This window comes from Hibiscus syriacus, unplaced genomic scaffold, assembly GCF_006381635.1.
Source record: "Hibiscus syriacus cultivar Baekdansim isolate YM2019G1 unplaced genomic scaffold, ASM638163v2 tig00111330_pilon, whole genome shotgun sequence".
NCBI lineage: Eukaryota > Viridiplantae > Streptophyta > Magnoliopsida > Malvales > Malvaceae > Hibiscus > Hibiscus syriacus.
In genome coordinates, this window is record NW_024063059.1 from 4,606,731 (window position 1) to 4,623,644 (window position 16,914).

Genomic DNA, 16,914 nt, shown 5'->3' on the forward strand with positions numbered 1-16,914 from the left:
AAAAGGTATCTGTAATACCCCAAATTTTATTTAGTGGCCAAAATGTAAAATTTAAAAGGTTGGTGACCAAAGTATAAAATTTGGAAAGTTTAGGGACCAAACTATAAATTTTCCCAAAAATAATTTTTATTTAATAAATGGATAATTTACTCTTTGGAGTTGGGATTTATGGAAAACAGTTGTTTGATCTAGAAATTATGTTAAAATCTAGAAGGTGTTAAAGTCTGGTAAGAATTCTGTAAATCTGATTGAATAGAAATTTTGGAAAAATTTGATGGATGATAAATTAACCTTAAAAATATTATTTCCACATGTTTAAATGATGGAAAAATAATATTGATAATTGGATTTGAGGGATTATTGCCCTGTTTAATTTGGACCGTTTGACGAAAAATGACAAGATTGAAATTTTGGAAAGATTGCATGGGCAAAGTTGTAAAGGGTGAATTATTTTGTTTATCTTTGACTTTAGGAAGATGATAAGTGTTATGTGGCTTGGTATTAAGGTAAATATCAAGTTTCGTTAATGACAAAATGGACATTTCTCAATTAAATGAATATTAAATTCATTTAAGCTTAAATAAATGCCAAATTAACATGAAATTAAAGGAAAATGTAATGAAGCATGTTCATTTTCAGCTCCCATGGCCGTGTACCCTATTTGGAGGTAAGAGAAAATTTATTTTTCAATTTTGAGCAATTTTCTTTGGATTTTGGATCGAGTCGTGAAATAAAAAATTATTGTATTTGAAAAATGCTATCATTTGGTACATTATTGCATGTTAATTTGGTGTGTGTTCAACAATCCCAAATTTTAGGGATTATGTTAGGGTTTGAAGAAATGATGATGGATTTAGATGTTTTGAGGTTGTAAAATCATTTTCAAGCATGATTGATGATTTAAATCACTTGTGCATGACCATATAAGCTTATGAAGTTTCGGTTAAACCCTAACCTAGGATAAAAGTTATGTTTTTATGAAATTAATTATGTGGTTTGATTGTAGGGGTTTGAAATGTTGAATAGAGGTTGATTTCATGCTTGAATCAAGTGAAATCATGATATTTACACCCCTAAAGCATTCGACCTTGAAGGGAATATTGGGGAAAATTGTGAAAATTTTCATGAGGCCTAGAAATGATTTTGGAAGGTTTTAAAAGCCTTATAAAAATATTGGGCCATTTTGTAATTTTTCAAAAGTTAGGGGACCTATTCGACTAAAAATATATGGGTTAAATGTGTAATTACTCAATAGTTGTTTTGTATTGCTGAAAATTATTGTTTGGGGATGAAATTGAAGTTAGAATATAAAATTAAGCCATTTTGGAAAGTATGCAAAGTTTAAGTACAAAATGGTAAATGTTGGAAAAGTTAGTGACTTATAGTAATAAAGGAATTGTTGAGGTACTTGTTGGAAATTTATTAGGCTTATTTAAGGCTTGAATTGAAGAAAATTATGTAAAGGGCCCATTATGAGTGAAAAAGAAAATTTAAGATGGACTTTACAAGAATTCAAAAATAATAATACCTTGGAGTATTATTATTATGTATAAAATGTTAGTATGAATACTAACATGTAATTTTTTATATTTGTATGTGCTTATATGGATGCTTGTGAGATCCTGAACAAACTCGAGATACAAGCAAATCAAAAGGCAAGGAAAAAGTCCAAGAGTAATCGGATATTGACAATAAGGCATAATAGTGAGGTATACCATGAGAGTGCATTTATTATGTACTTATATGATATGACGAAGACTTACGATGAGTTAACCTCGAATATTTTTATTAAATATTTTTTGAATGTATTTTGATATATAAATATTTTCATAAAGTTATGAAAGCGATTTTACGAGTGATTTTAGGGTATGAATTGCCCTAAAACGAATGGATGTGTTTCACAAAAATTATCATTTATTGATGGCTTGAAATAAATGTTTAACTTACGATTTGGATTTTAAAGCCTATTATATGTACATTGAGAGTCATAGGTGCAATTGTAATACTATAAATAAGTTGGTATTGTAGTAGTACTTTGTGTACTGTAGCACTGTGTTTGTAATTAGCATACTTGGTGTATGATGATTATCAATCGATTTTGTTTAATGCATATTGTATGTACTATTGTTGCATATTTATGTTAGTACTTTGCATACTTTCGGCACTTTGTGTGCAAGGATTGTAGTCGTACGAGATTACTACTCTGGAAATTGTTAGTATAATGTTGTTGTGTACCACAATACATGTACCTTATTGCGACACTTAGGTGCATATTTGGTACCTTGTATTCTCATTTGCCATACATTGGGCTGTGAATGGATTTTTGAATAAATCGATTAATAGTATGCTATGCATATGAAAATAATATTTCACAGGTTATTTGACGGAATCTTGGCTTATCAAGTCAATTTTAAGTGTTTATATATTATACGATTTCAAATCGTATTTGATATTTATCGATATACCTATGTTTTGAAATGCCTTACTTTATTATGTCTCACTAAGTGAATACTTAGCGAGTGATTGTTTCACGCGAGATAATAACGTATGATCAAAGTAAGGAGAGTAGCTGATATCAATTGTCAAGGTTTGCCTCATCATTAATAGTATGACATCTCTAGATGTTTATTTTAATATTACTATTTGCCATTTATTAGTTATATTATGATGCTTTAGTTAGTATTCGATATATGATTTGTAGCATTATATTATATTTAAACTTAAACTACTTCGTGGTGGACTTAAATCGCTATTTTACATATTAGTAGTTAATGGATGTTTTTAATATTATAAAATTAACTATTTTAATTTAAAGAAACAAAAGTTTTATAGATTTTTAAGTATGAAAAAGTTTTAAAAGTTATGTGACATCTATGACTCGTGTATAGGGATGTATACGAGAAATTAGTGTTATATTTATTGGTATCAGAGCTACACGTTTAGCCGATTCTCGGTCATAAATGAGCATATTTTATGTGAAAAGTGTGTACATGTCACTAGGATGTCAAAGTTACAGATATGGTATGACATGATTGATTTTAATCCTAACTAATTTAAGTTGTTAATACTATGTGTCGTATTAGATGTCAAGATTCGAGAATTCTCGTAGAGCGACACATCAGGAAGTCCAAAAAAGGACTGGCAATAGGAGTCCGAAAAAGGACTGACAATAGAAGTAATGAGATCAATAGCGAGCGTCTTACCCAGTCTGGACATGATAGTGTACCGGTACATCAGAGAGTGCCAGTGCAAGATCATGGAGCCTTTTTACATGCATTAGATGCGATTTTAGCTCGATATCAACTCCTCCAACTCCCCCATGTTCCTCTAGCACCTAGGATGTTGGTTACAAAAGAGTTGAAAAGGTTGGGAGCACCCGAGTTCAGGGGAGAAGAAGATGAAGGTCCTATAGACGTAGACTTAAGGTTAAATTATATCAAAGTGATGATGGACAATTTCACTGCTCAGACTTAGAAAAATTGGATGGAGATGTGTTATTGCTTCGAGGATTAGCCCGAGTGTGGTGGACAAACACAACGATGTATGCATTGCCTAAGCAAGTTACATGGTAGTTCTTCTAGGATAAGTTAAAGAACAAATACATTGGCGAGCAATTCATGCGAGCAATGTTTTTGAAATTACTAAACTTAAAACAGGGTGATCGAGCCATACATGAGTATGAGGCTCAGTATAACAAGTTAAGCTACTACTAAATTGATTCCAAATGACAATGCTCGACATGATTGGTTCATTGAGGGTTTGAGGCCTAAGATGAAAGAGATAATGCTGGCATTGAACTTGCCCACCTTGTAAGAAGTGATAAATGGAGTAAAGGCAATTGAAAAAGCTCAAGAGGAGACTATAACAGCAGAGTAGGGCTTACATATAGGGGAAAGATCTAGAGCATCCTCAGTTTCCTATTATGCTAAGAGAGGCAATGGTTCATGTTCCCGAGACAATAATAGATTCGGTTCTACTGTAACTTCACATAAGGGTAAACAATCTCATTCTTTTGATGCTAGCTCGGGTAGGGCACCCCGAGATCTATCTTTGCCATGTAATATTAGCAGTGACTACGAAGAAAATAATGTAAGAAGGGAGTGCAACGTTTCTAGCTAATGTCATGGATACATAAATATCTGAAGTGAGGTTGAATGATATTCCAATAGTTCGGGAATTTCTAGATGTCTTTCCGGAAGAATTAACTAGTTTACCTCTAGATCGAGAAGTGGAATTCAATATTGATGTTTATTCGGGGACTGAGCCTATTTATATGGCTCTGTATAGAATTGGTCCTACCGAGTTAAGAGAACTAAAGGCCCATTTATAAGAGTCGCTTGATTGAGCTTTCATCAGATCGAGTGTTTCACCTTTGCGAGCACCAACACTATTTGTGAAAAAGAAAGATGGATCTATCCAATTATGCGTAGATTATTGACAACTGAATAAAGTAATGATCAAGAACAAGTATCCCCTTTCGATGATTGATGATATGTTTGATTAATTAAAAGGTACAATAATGTTCTCTAAGATTGATCTTCGTTCTGGGTACCATCAGTTGAAGATTAAAGAGGAGGATATTCCCAATACAACTTTTTGGACTCAATATAGACATTATGAGTTTGTTTTGATGCCATTCGGTTTGACTAATGCTCATGAAACATTTATGGATTTGATGAATCGAGTATTTCAACCATATTTGGATCAGTTTGTAGTGGTTTTTATTGGTGATATTTTTGTTTACTCAAAGACAAAAGAGGAGCAAGATACTCATCTTTGTATTATTCTTTAGACTATTCGAGAGAAAAAGTTGTACACCAAGCTGTCAAAGTGTGAATTTTGGTTGACCGATATTGCTTTTCATGGCTATGTTGTCACGACAGAAGGAATAAGAATAGAACCTAAGAAAATTTAGGCCATAGTGGAATGAAAACCCCTAAAGAACGTATTAGAAGTTCAGTGTTTCTTGGGTTTTTTCGGTTACTATCGAAGGTTTGTGAAGAACTTTTCGATGATAGCATCACCGCTAACCAAGCTTTTAAGAAAATATGTGCCTTTTGTTTTGATAGAGAAGTGCCATGAGAGTTTTGAAACGCTAAAGAATATCTTAACAGAGGCCCCCATATTAGTACAACCAGAATCTAGTAAATATTATATGGTTTTTAGTGATGAATCTCATAATGGCTTGAGATGTGTGCTTATGCAGGATGGTAAGATTGTGGCCTATGCTTTGAGACAGTTAAAGACTCATGAGAGAAATTATCTTATGCATGACATTGAGTTGGCAGCGATCATGTTCGCTTTTAAGATATTGTGCCATTATCTTTATGGAGAGCAGTGCTACATTTACGCAGATCATAAAAGTCTAAAGTACTTGTTGAAGCAAAAAAAGTTGAACTTGAGATAGAGAAGATGAGTAGAACTCTTAAAGGATTATGATGTGATTATCAACTATCATCCAAGAAAGGCTAATGTGGTAGCTGATGTACTTAGCTAAAAGACTTTTGTAGCCTTGCATGCTTTGGATACACGTTTATCCCTAAAAAAAGATGGCGTCTTGATTGCAGAACTAAAGTTGAAGCTGACACTCTTGGATTGAATAAAAGAGCTACAAGGGAAAGATGAAAAGTGCTTAGTAAGGATTGTGCAAGCGAAAAAAGGCGAGATTAAGGACTTTGAGGTCAGGTCTGATGGATGTTTGTACTATCGAGGGAGGCTTTGCATTCTCGACGATGAAGAATTTAAGAAATATATTCTTTTTGAGGCACATTATAATCTTTTAACTATGCATCCAGGTGGAAGATGTATTAAGACTCAAAGAGTCGATATTGGTGGCATGGTATGAAAAGAGCTATCATGGAATTTGTGGCAAAGTGCTTGACTGTCAACAGGTGAAAGTTGAACATCAAGTGCCTTATGGATTATTACAACCGATCTCAATTCCTGGATGGAAATGGGAACGAGCCACTATGAATTATGTTATAGGGCTACCTTTGACATCCAGCAATAAATATTTAATATGGGTGATTGTGGACAGATTGACCAAGAAAACTCATTTTATTTTAGTTCAGACAGATTACTCGATGGATAAATATGTTGAGTTATACATAAAAGAGATAGTTAGGTTTCATGGAGTGCATGTATCTATAGTATCTGACAGAGATCCAAGGTTTACTTCGAGATTCTAGAATTCTTTGCATGAGACATTAGGTACTCGACTGAATATTAGCATGGCTTTTCATCCGCAGACTGATTGTCAATCAAAGCAGACTGTCCAGCTTTTGGAGGATATACTAAGGGTTTATGTTATTGAGTTCAAAGGATCATGGGGAAAATATTTGTCTTTAGTAGAATTCGCCTACAATAATAGCTATCAATCAAGCATCAAAATGGCTCCATATGAAGCCTTGTATGGAGAAAGTGATGAATATCATTAAATTAGTTCGAGCTAAAGGATTGAGATCTAGTTTTCCCTGACTTGATTAAAGAAATGGAAGATAAAGTAAAGATTATTCAGAATAATCTCAAGATAGCTTCTGATCGACAGAAATCTTATGCAGACTTAAAGAAAAAAGAAATTGAATATTAAGAGGGTGATAAGGTATTTCTCAAGGTATTGATTTGAAAGAAAATATTACAATTTGGACGCAAAGGAAAGCTGAGTCTGAGATTTATTGGACCTTATGAGATTTTGAAGAGAGTCAGACCAGTGGCTTATCAGCTAGCATTGCCTCCGAAAATGGACAAGGTCCATAATGTTTTTAATGTGTCGATGCTCATGAAGTATTGATCAGATCCTTTGCATGTTATCACCCTGTAGAAAATAGAGATTCGACCATATTTGACTTATGAAGAAGAGCCAGTAGAGATTTTAGCTCAAAGAGTCAAAGAACTACAAGCAAGACAATTTCATTGGTTAAAGTTCTTTGGCGGAATCACAAAGTTGATGAATCTACTTGACAAAGAGAATAGGACATAAAAAGGGAGTATTCGCACCTCTTCATATCAGGTACGTAGCAAAATTCGTGGTTGAATTTTTCTTGGGGGAGAATTGTAATACCCCAAATTTTGGTTAGTGATTAAAATATAAATTTTGAAAGTTTGGTGACCAAAGTATAAAACTAAGGAAAAGTTTTGGGACCAAAGTAGTAATTTTTCCAAAAAGAATTTCTATTCCATAAATGGATATTTTACTCTTGAGAGTTGAGTTTTATGGAAAACGGATGTTTGATCAGGAAATTATGTTAAAATCTAGAAGGTGTTAAAGTCTGGTAAGAATTCGATAAATCAGATCGAATATAAATTTTGGGAAAATTTAAAGGATGATAAATTAAGCTTAAAAATATTATTTCCACATGTTTAAATGATGGAAAATAATATTGATCATTGGATTTGAGGAATTATTGACATGTTTAATTTGGACCGTTGGATGAAAAATGGCAAGATTGAAATTTTTGAAAGATTGCATGGGCAAAGTTGTAAACGATGAATTATTTTGTTCATATTTGACTTTGGAAAGATAATAAGTGTTATGTGGCTTGGTATTAAGTTAAGTATCAAGTTTCATTAATGAAAAAATGAACATTTATGAATTAAATGAATATTAAATTCATTTAAGCTTAAATAAATACCAAATTAACATGAAATTAAAGGAAACTTTCATGAAGTTTGTTCATTTTCAGCTCCCATGGTCGTGTACCCTACTTTTTAGGTAAGAATTTTTTTTTTCAATTTTGATCAATTTGTTTTGGATTTTGGATCGAGCCGCGAAATATAAAATTATTCTATTAAAAAAAAGCTATCATTTGGTACCATTATTACATGCTAATTTGGTTTGTGTTCAAAGATCTCAAATTTTAGGGTTTATGTTCATGTTAGGGTTTGAAGAAATAATGATAGGTTTAGATGTTTTTAAGGTTGTAGAATCATTTTCAAGCATGATTGATGATTAAAATCACTTGTACATGACCATATGAGCTTATGAAGTTTCGGTCAAACCCTAACCTAGGAAGAAAATTATGTTTTGATGAAATTAATTTAGGGCTTTGATTGTTGAGGGTTTGGAATGTGGAATAAAGATTGATTTCATGCTGGAATCAAGTGAAAATATGAGATTTACACCCCTAAAGCTAAAGCATTCGGCCTTGAAGGAAATATTGGGGAAAATTTATGAAAAATTTCATGAGGCCTGGAAATGATATTTGGAAGGTTTTAAAAGCCTTAGAATTTTTTTGATCGTTTTGTAAATTTTCAAAACTTGGGGGACCTATTTGGCATTTTGAAAAATGATGGGAAGAATGTGTATTACTCAATAGTTGTGTAATGCTGGAAATTACTTTTTGGAGGATGAAATTGAAGTTCGAATATAAATTAAGCCATTTTGAGGCCTGGAAATGATATTTGGAAGGTTTTAAAAGCCTTAGAATTTTTTTGATCGTTTTGTAAATTTTCAAAACTTGGGGGACCTATTTGGCATTTTTGAAAAATGATGGGAAGAATGTGTAATTACTCAATAGTTGTGTAATGCTGGAAATTACTTTTTGGAGGATGAAATTGAAGTTCGAATATAAAATTAAGCCATTTTGGAAAGTTTGCAAAGTTTAAGTACAAAATGGCAAATGTTGAAAAAACTATTGACTTATGTAGTAATAAAGGATTTGTTGAGGTACTTGCTAGAAATTTAAAATGCTGAAAATTTATTGGGCTTATTTAAGGCTTGAATTGAAGGAAATTATGGCAAGTGCCCATTATTAGTAAAAAGGAAAATTTAAGATGAACTTTAGAAAATTTCAAAAATAATAGTACCTTTGAGTATTATTATTACGTATAAAATGTTAGTATGAATACTAACAAGTAATTTTTATATTTGTATGGATGATTGTGTAGATCGTGAACAAACTCGAGATACAAGCAAAGCAAAAGGCAAGGAAAAAGTGCAAGAGTAATCGGATATTGACAGTAAGGCAAAATAGTAAGGCATACTAGGTGAGTGCATTTATTATGTACTTATATGATATGAGGACGACTTGCGATGAGTCAACATCGAGTGTTTTTATTAAATATGTTTTGAATGTATTTTGATATATAAAATTTTCATAAAGTTTATGAAAGTGATTTTACGAATTATTTTAGTATATGAACTGCCCTAATATGAATGGAGGTGTTTCACACAAATTATCATTCAATGATTGTTTGGAATAAATGTTTAACATGCGATTTGGATTTTAAAGCTTATTGTATGTACATTGAGAGTCATAGGTGCAATTGTAATACCATAAATAAGGTGGTGTGCTTTGTGTACTATAACACTATGTATGTAATTTGCATACTTGGTGTATGATGGTTATCAATCAATTTTGTTTAATGCATTTGTTGCATAATCATGTTAGTACCTTGCATACTTTCTGCACTTTGTGTGCAAGGATTGTAGTCGTACGGGATTACTACTCAAGAAATGGTTAGTATAGTGTTGTTATGTACCACAATTCCTATATGTTATTGTGGAACTTAGGTGCTTATTAGGTACCTTGCATTCTTATTTGTCATACATTGGACTGTGAATGGATTTTTAAATACATCAATTGATAGTATGCTATGCATATGGAAATAATATTTCGCAAGTTATTTGACGGAAACTTAGCTTATCAAGTCAGTTTTAAGTGTTTATATATTATACGATTTCAAATCTTATTTGATCTTTATTGGTATACCTATGTTTTAAAATGCCTCACTAAGTGAATACTTAGCGTGTGATTGTTTAACGCGTAGGTAATAGCATACGATCGAAGTAAGGAGTGTAGATGACATCAATTGTCAAGAGTTGCCTCATAAGTAACTATAAGACTTCTCTAGATGTTTATTTTGATATTACTAGTTGGCATGTATTTGCTATATTATGATGCTCTTGTATGGTATTCGATATATGGTTTGTAGCATTATATTATATTTGAACTTAAACTACTACGTGATAGACTTAAAACACTATTTTACATATTAGTAGTTAATGAATGTTTTTAATATTATAAAAGTAATTGTTTTATTTAAAGAAACAAAAAATTTACTGATTTTTAAGTATGGAAATGTTTTAAAAGTTATTTGACATCTATGACTCGTGTACGGTGGAAAATGGGTTTTGAAGTTCCTATAACTTTACAAAATTCCAATTTGGTTCAAACAAATGAGAAACTGAAAAAGATAAAGCACACCATTCTCTTTCACTGTCCTCACATAAACAGTTAAGATGATGTGCTCCACCCTTCAGGACTTAATGAGCAACAACCTCATCATTAATGATAAGATAGAAAATCATACTAATGACCTTCTTCCTCCTAAGTCCTATTTTTCCAGTTTGACAATCTTTTAGTGTCCAATTTTCCCAAGTGTCTTCCTAACCTCTACTTCTCAACCCACCCACATATTCACACACAAGTAAGCACTCTGTGTAACCCCCTAGACCCGGCCTGAACGCTAGACCCAAACCTAAGGAGTCACATATCTCATTTAGAGATTCTTTTTATATTTAAAACAATTTATAAAACCTTATAGGTAATACAGAACAAAATATTGATAATACAGATATATCCAAAACGATATCAAAATACATGTCACCAAATACAATTGGAAAACATATAAAGATATACGTTCGTACAAAGTAAAAATAGTTGATCTCCCCTGATGCCAAATCTGCTAGTTTAAGGTCTGCTGTTATCTGAAAAGGGTAAAATTTACAAAAGAGAAAATAACTTCAGTGACTGAAAATGTCTTATAATATACGATTTTAACCAATTTTTTTTGGATTTGCAAAAATAACCAACAAATTCGCAACGCAAACTCCTATTTCGCAACACAGTTTCCAAATTCGCAACTCAAACATAGAAATTTTTACAAAGCTAATTACCGATATAAGTAAACACAACTATTCGTAACGCGAATTTCGCAAATCGAATTCGCCAATTTCGCAACTCAATTACCTATATAGGTAAAAACGGTAGAAAAAATTCGGTAAAAAATCCGAATTCGACAATTTGAAAACTGAGTTGCGAATTTGGCAAATTTGTGTTGCGAAATATAAAATCTCGCCTCTTAAAGAAAAATTTAAATGACATAAAATGCAATGGAGTGGTTTTCAACTTGGGACATCCCAGTTGCTTAGTCCACGTATGAATCACTCAGCTAAACCTACGCCTGTAAATGATTTGAACAAACACGAACGAGAGTATGTTCATGCTCGTTCGTTTAACTTTAACCAAACAAACGAACTGTCGAAATGATTTTTTCTTTAAGAGGCGAGATTTTACATTTCGCAACATGAATTTTTCAAATTCGCAACTCAGTTTTCAAATTGGCAAATTCGGATTTTTGACCGGATTTTTTCTACCGTGTTTACCTATATCGGTAATTGAGTTGCGAATAGTTGTGTTTACCTATATCGGTAATTAGCGTTGCGAAAATTTCATGTTCGAGTTGCGAAATAGGAGTTCGCGTTGCGAATTTGTTGGTTACTTTTGCAAATCCAAAAAAAGTTGGTTAAAATCATATATCATAAGGCATTTTCGGTCACTGAAGTTATTTTCTCTTTACAAAATGAGCTAAAAAGTCCAGTGTGTTCCATACAGAGTATATAAAAAAACATACTGATAAAAATATTTCAGTAAAATCGGTTTATGCAAACATGTCTTTAAAAATATGAACAATACCCCCATCTGATCACAACAGAATGTGTAGGTTCCTCAGAACCATACAACCTCGGTACAACAGTAAGACCCTGAGCACAAAGCCGAGTAGCCTGCATATATACTTCTTCCAACAATACCCTCCCAATGTCAATAATGAACATGAATGCATTCAAGTGAAAACAATAATTAATCCTTTAAAACATAAAAAATGTTTCATGATTAGAAATCATATACAGAAATACGGAAAACAAGTCAATCAGTAATGTACTGTAAATCATATATCAGATAAGCCATATTCAGAAATTAGGTATAAAAATATACCATAACCAGAGATCATATTAGAAGTGTGCCATAAATCATATATAAAATAAACAATACTCAGATAGATATTTTAAAACCGTAAGGTAACACCTTCAGGAAACACACCTGTAACAGTCTGAGTATTCGAATATGGAAGCCTAATACTGAGTCTGTCGATCACACTCTGTTGCAGCGCTAGATCCTACAAATCGAAAAAATTCATTTTGGAATCCTAATATGAATAATCTTAACCTTTATTTAAATAATTTACGGAAACCTACGGGTAATTCTTGTAGTACGCGGTTCAGACTGATCTGACGAACAGACAACACCGGACCTAACTGATCCTCGCTCAGGTGAAACACGAGTACCTTCATAAAATATCTTATTGGATCAATTCCATAACCATATTTCAAATAAATAATCAAAAATGCTAAAAATACTAAGCATTTTTTGGGTTAAAGAGCTCAAATCAGGAATTTCGGGTTAGAATTTGGAAAAACGGACTTCAGAATCAGATTTAGGACGTCGAAAAATATAAAGAATGACTTTTCGAAAATTTTACTTTTAGGTCAAAATCAACGGGTTTGACTGATGATTTGGAGGCTTTTGGGTTCGAATTTAGCGAAACAGACCCTAAAAACGGATTCGGGACGTCGAAAAACGTCAGAATAGGTATACTCAGAAAAAGTCAACGGCCGTTTAATGGCTGGTCAACGCCGGTCAAAGTTCTGGTCAAAGATGATCAACGGCAGTCAACGATCAACATTAGCACATAAAAGCATACACCAGAACAAGGGAACTAATTTTCTAGTCATTTGAACGCTGCGCCTTTCTAGGCATCAAACTAAGACAAAGAAAGCCTACTTTAAAAGCATATAGTGACCCTTACAAGAGTAACAAACAGTAGAGCGGTCATCTGATTGCTAAGAGAGCCTATTTTTGTCCAGAAGTCACCATTTATGTGAACACAAAAACACGTCTCAAGTTACTGTAATCTTGAAAATACTGAACGCAACAATTTCATTTTTCATGACAAAGTCCCATTTGTACAAAACAAAACTAGAAGGTAAACATACTTGACTGCAGGAAGCATTTGACAAAAAATAAATGGCTTGCAATTACCATGGACGAATATCACTTCCATTTGCTCGTAATATGTTCTCTCGCAAAGCCAAACCACTGTAAAGGAATAACAACCATGCCTGACAGAGAATATAATCAGCTTTAACTCAGTAACAAATGAACTGAATCTTCAACAAAAACCCAAAGGAAAAATTCATAGAATACCTCGTACAACTGAACTGGAAATGCAGGCAAGCATCCTTCCCATATCCAAGATCTTAAAATACGCAGAAGTAGTGGAAAAAGAAGAAACAGGAAGGCAGTCTTATCCTGTTGAAGGGAGATAGATAGTAAAAAATGCAAAAATGAGGCTATATGTGCCCATTGGGTTGAATTCCTATAAGTGGAAAATGGCATGTAATTATAAAAGAATAGGATTTTAAAAAGAACAAAAGATGGGTTATAGGGAAGTGAGGCTTACTCTGTAGCTGTTATATTCCTCTTAACTTTCAATTGGATCTCTTTGCGAGCTGCACGCACATTGATTGGTCTCAAGAACACCCTCAAAAAACTACCTGCCATTCTCCAATAACCATTTGATTAATAATCAATTAACATCTCTCTAATATCAAATAAATAAATTACTAATTTTTTTTAAAAGGAGAGAGAAAAGAAATTATTATACCCTGAGGTTTAGCAGGAAGAAAACCAGCGGCATCTCCGTCGGTTATAACTAGCTGTTTGCAATTCCTCATCGAGCTGTTTTCGGATCCAAATTTCAGTTTTTCAATTTGGGTCAATACTTTCGAGTTGATTCAATACAGGAAAATTAAAGGAGAATTTTTTGAAGGAAAAGGGACATGCAAGGTAGGGGGAGTTCACCTTTTCGATGAGTTTGGGATCCAAAAGCTTTTGAGAGAGAAGGGAAGTAATGGAGGAACGGAGGCGGAGAAGAGACGATTGGAGAGAATTAGCTTTGAGGCGAATAGATTGTTCGTCGTTGGAAATCATGGATATAATAGCAGCGCCAGATTCTTGCAACTCTCGGGCCTGCTCCAACACCCTCTCTACTTATTCTTCCACTTTATTCGCCGATTCCTCCACCTCCATGTTATTCATCTTGTTTTCTCCAGATTATTGAGAAGGGGAAGGAAGGATCTTCGAATGCTTACCTGTATTGTATACCATGAAAAGGAAGGAAAAGGAAGAGGCTTTAGTTTCACTGGGTTATTTTTATTGGTAAACTACACTTTTGGTGGTTAAACTTTAATTTCTCTCCTATTTCATTTATTATACTTTCAGTTTTTCAATTTATTCAATAAACTTTATAATTTAAACTTTTTTAACACTCAATCGTTAAATTTCTAATGGTGTTATGACATGATAACCTACACCAAAATGATTTTGTTTAGATTCTTACAAAATATTAACTTTTATTCAAAACGACGTCGTTTTGAATCCTTATAAAAATTTATTTTTTCTCATTTCTTCTTTATTTTTTTTATTTTTCTTTCGCTCTTTATATAAACCAATTTAAAATGTGATCACCGTATTAATTGTCGTTCTGGCCATTAACTACCATCACCTATCATCAGTAGTTAATGAGTCATATACTTTCATCTTCCCCTTCCTTTTCTAAGATCTCACCTTTTCCTCTCCCAAATCCTTAGCCCACTCTCACCGTCCCCTTTTCTCCTTTCTAAAACTCTCACAATCTTCTCCTTCAAACCCTAACTATCTTTCCTTGCTCTCTCTCAATTTTATTTTTGAAATAACAATATTATCTTTTCATTTAACAAGAGAATGTGGTGTGACTTTTTTTCTTTTTTCTTGTTTGTCTCATTCTTTCGAATTTTATTATCTTTTTCAACCAAATCATTTTTGAAAATAAGAGAATCAATATTCGTCATGGCTTGACAGAAAAATTGTTTCTTTCTTTTGCTCATTTTTTTCAAGCCACCACACTTCAACGATGTGTCGCGGCCATCTTTCGGGTGGGCCCGGAATTGGACTTCGACTTGAATGAAATGGTTAGAGTCGCCACCAATCATTTATTTTTAGAAATAATGGGTTGATCGATACCCTGGTTTCTTACCTGATATGCATCTTACCAGCGATATGTCGGATTCGGAAGTCGGTTACAATCAAGGAAGGGTTAACACCCTTGAACTGCCCTTTCGGTACTAATTAATTTCCAGTTGTCTTAATTAAGAAAATGATAAATTAAATTAAAAGGTAACAATTGATCCAAACTACTTACCTTTAATTTATTTAAAAGCATGCCCTTAAAAAGTAAAAAATGTTAGATAAAGTACAATGCGGAATCGAAAAGAAAATAAATAAACATCTCCCTAAAAAAGGTAAAACAGCTAAGGAAATTAACCAAATTAAAGAAACAAGTAAAATAGCACAAAAACAAAATAAATAAATAAATAATAAATTAATAAATTAATAAATTAAAATATAATAATAATAATAATAATAATAATAATAATAATAATAATAATAATAATAATAAAATACATATGTATATATAATGTTAGGTAAAAACAATACAAATACAAAAAATGAGGGAAAATAGTAATAAGAAACATATATAAATATATAATAATAATAATAATAAATCAGAAATAAAAAAGGGGAAAATAAAATAAAATAAAAATATAAAAATATAAAAATGAAAAAAAATAAAATAAAATAATATAATTAAGTGAAATAAAATAAAAAAGGAAAAACAGAAACAAAACATAAAAATAAAATAAAATGAAAAAAATAGAATAGAATAGAAAAATAAGATAAAAAAATATATATAATAAAAGTAGTATTAATTAAATAAAATATAAAGATAAAATATAAAAAAGGACTAAATTGAAATAACAATAAAATAGAGGGTAAAATTAAAAGAAAATCGGGGTAAGAACCAAAATTAAGGGTCATAATAGATCCTTGAAGAAAGCGAGGGACTGAATAAGAAATTAGGCCATTTTCCCTAAAACATGCGGATCCTGGGGGTCAGATCGGGTCATGGGTCGATGGGTCGGTTTGGCGAGTCACTATAAATACCACTTTTTCAAAAACAACTTTCATTTTTTCATTTTCTTCAAAACCGATAAAAACCCAACCCAAAAAATTCTCTGAAACATCTAATGTATTCTTCATTAAATGAAGAACACGATAGCCCCAAACCCAGATTTCGACGGCCACCGCCTCACCGACCGTCGTTCATCGGTGGTGGTTCATAAAAAAATTGGTTTTTTCGATAACTCTTCTTCCCCACTTTTCAAAAATCAAAGTGGTTTTTAAAAACAAGCCTCGGGGAGGGCTAGATCTAAGATTGAAAATCTCGGTCGCCCTCCCCCGATCATCGGCCAACCACCCTTTTTTGGGGCTTTTTGGGTCAAAAATGAAAACGAGAAAATGTACACAAGCCAAAACCAAACGAACGAAGGTAAAAATAGTACATTTTTTTTATTTCTCTTTGCTTTCGAAAGTTACAGAACTTTACTTCTGATTTCTTTGCTTTTTCGTATTTTTTTCGTCGATAATTTGTTGTGTTTTTTCTTTTTGATTTACATGAATATTTATAGTCTAAAAAAATCTATTTTTAGTTCGGTTTCTAGAGTTCCTCTTGAACTAAAACACTTGCTTTGTTGGTTGTTGATGAGTCCTTTGAATCCACGTCGTTGTGCCGAGAAAAGTGGTTGTGGGTTGCGGCTGGGCCGAGGAGTATTCGAAGGGGGAGTTGCAGCTGGAACGACACTGAGGGAATAGTGGGAAACTAGGGTTTCAAACCCTAGTTGATTCGAGTCTGGACCGGTTCGGGTTGCTCCAATACCCGGGTCTGGGTCTGCAGTTATCATCGCTTGTTGGGCTT

At 32.7% G+C, this 16,914-nt stretch overlaps 1 pseudogene; it reads right to left on the bottom strand.

Moving 5' to 3' along the window:
- Positions 1–12,308: 12,308 nt before the first annotated feature.
- Positions 12,309–14,165, bottom strand: LOC120158613 (annotated as a pseudogene).
- Between the last annotated feature and the right edge of the window lie 2,749 nt (positions 14,166–16,914).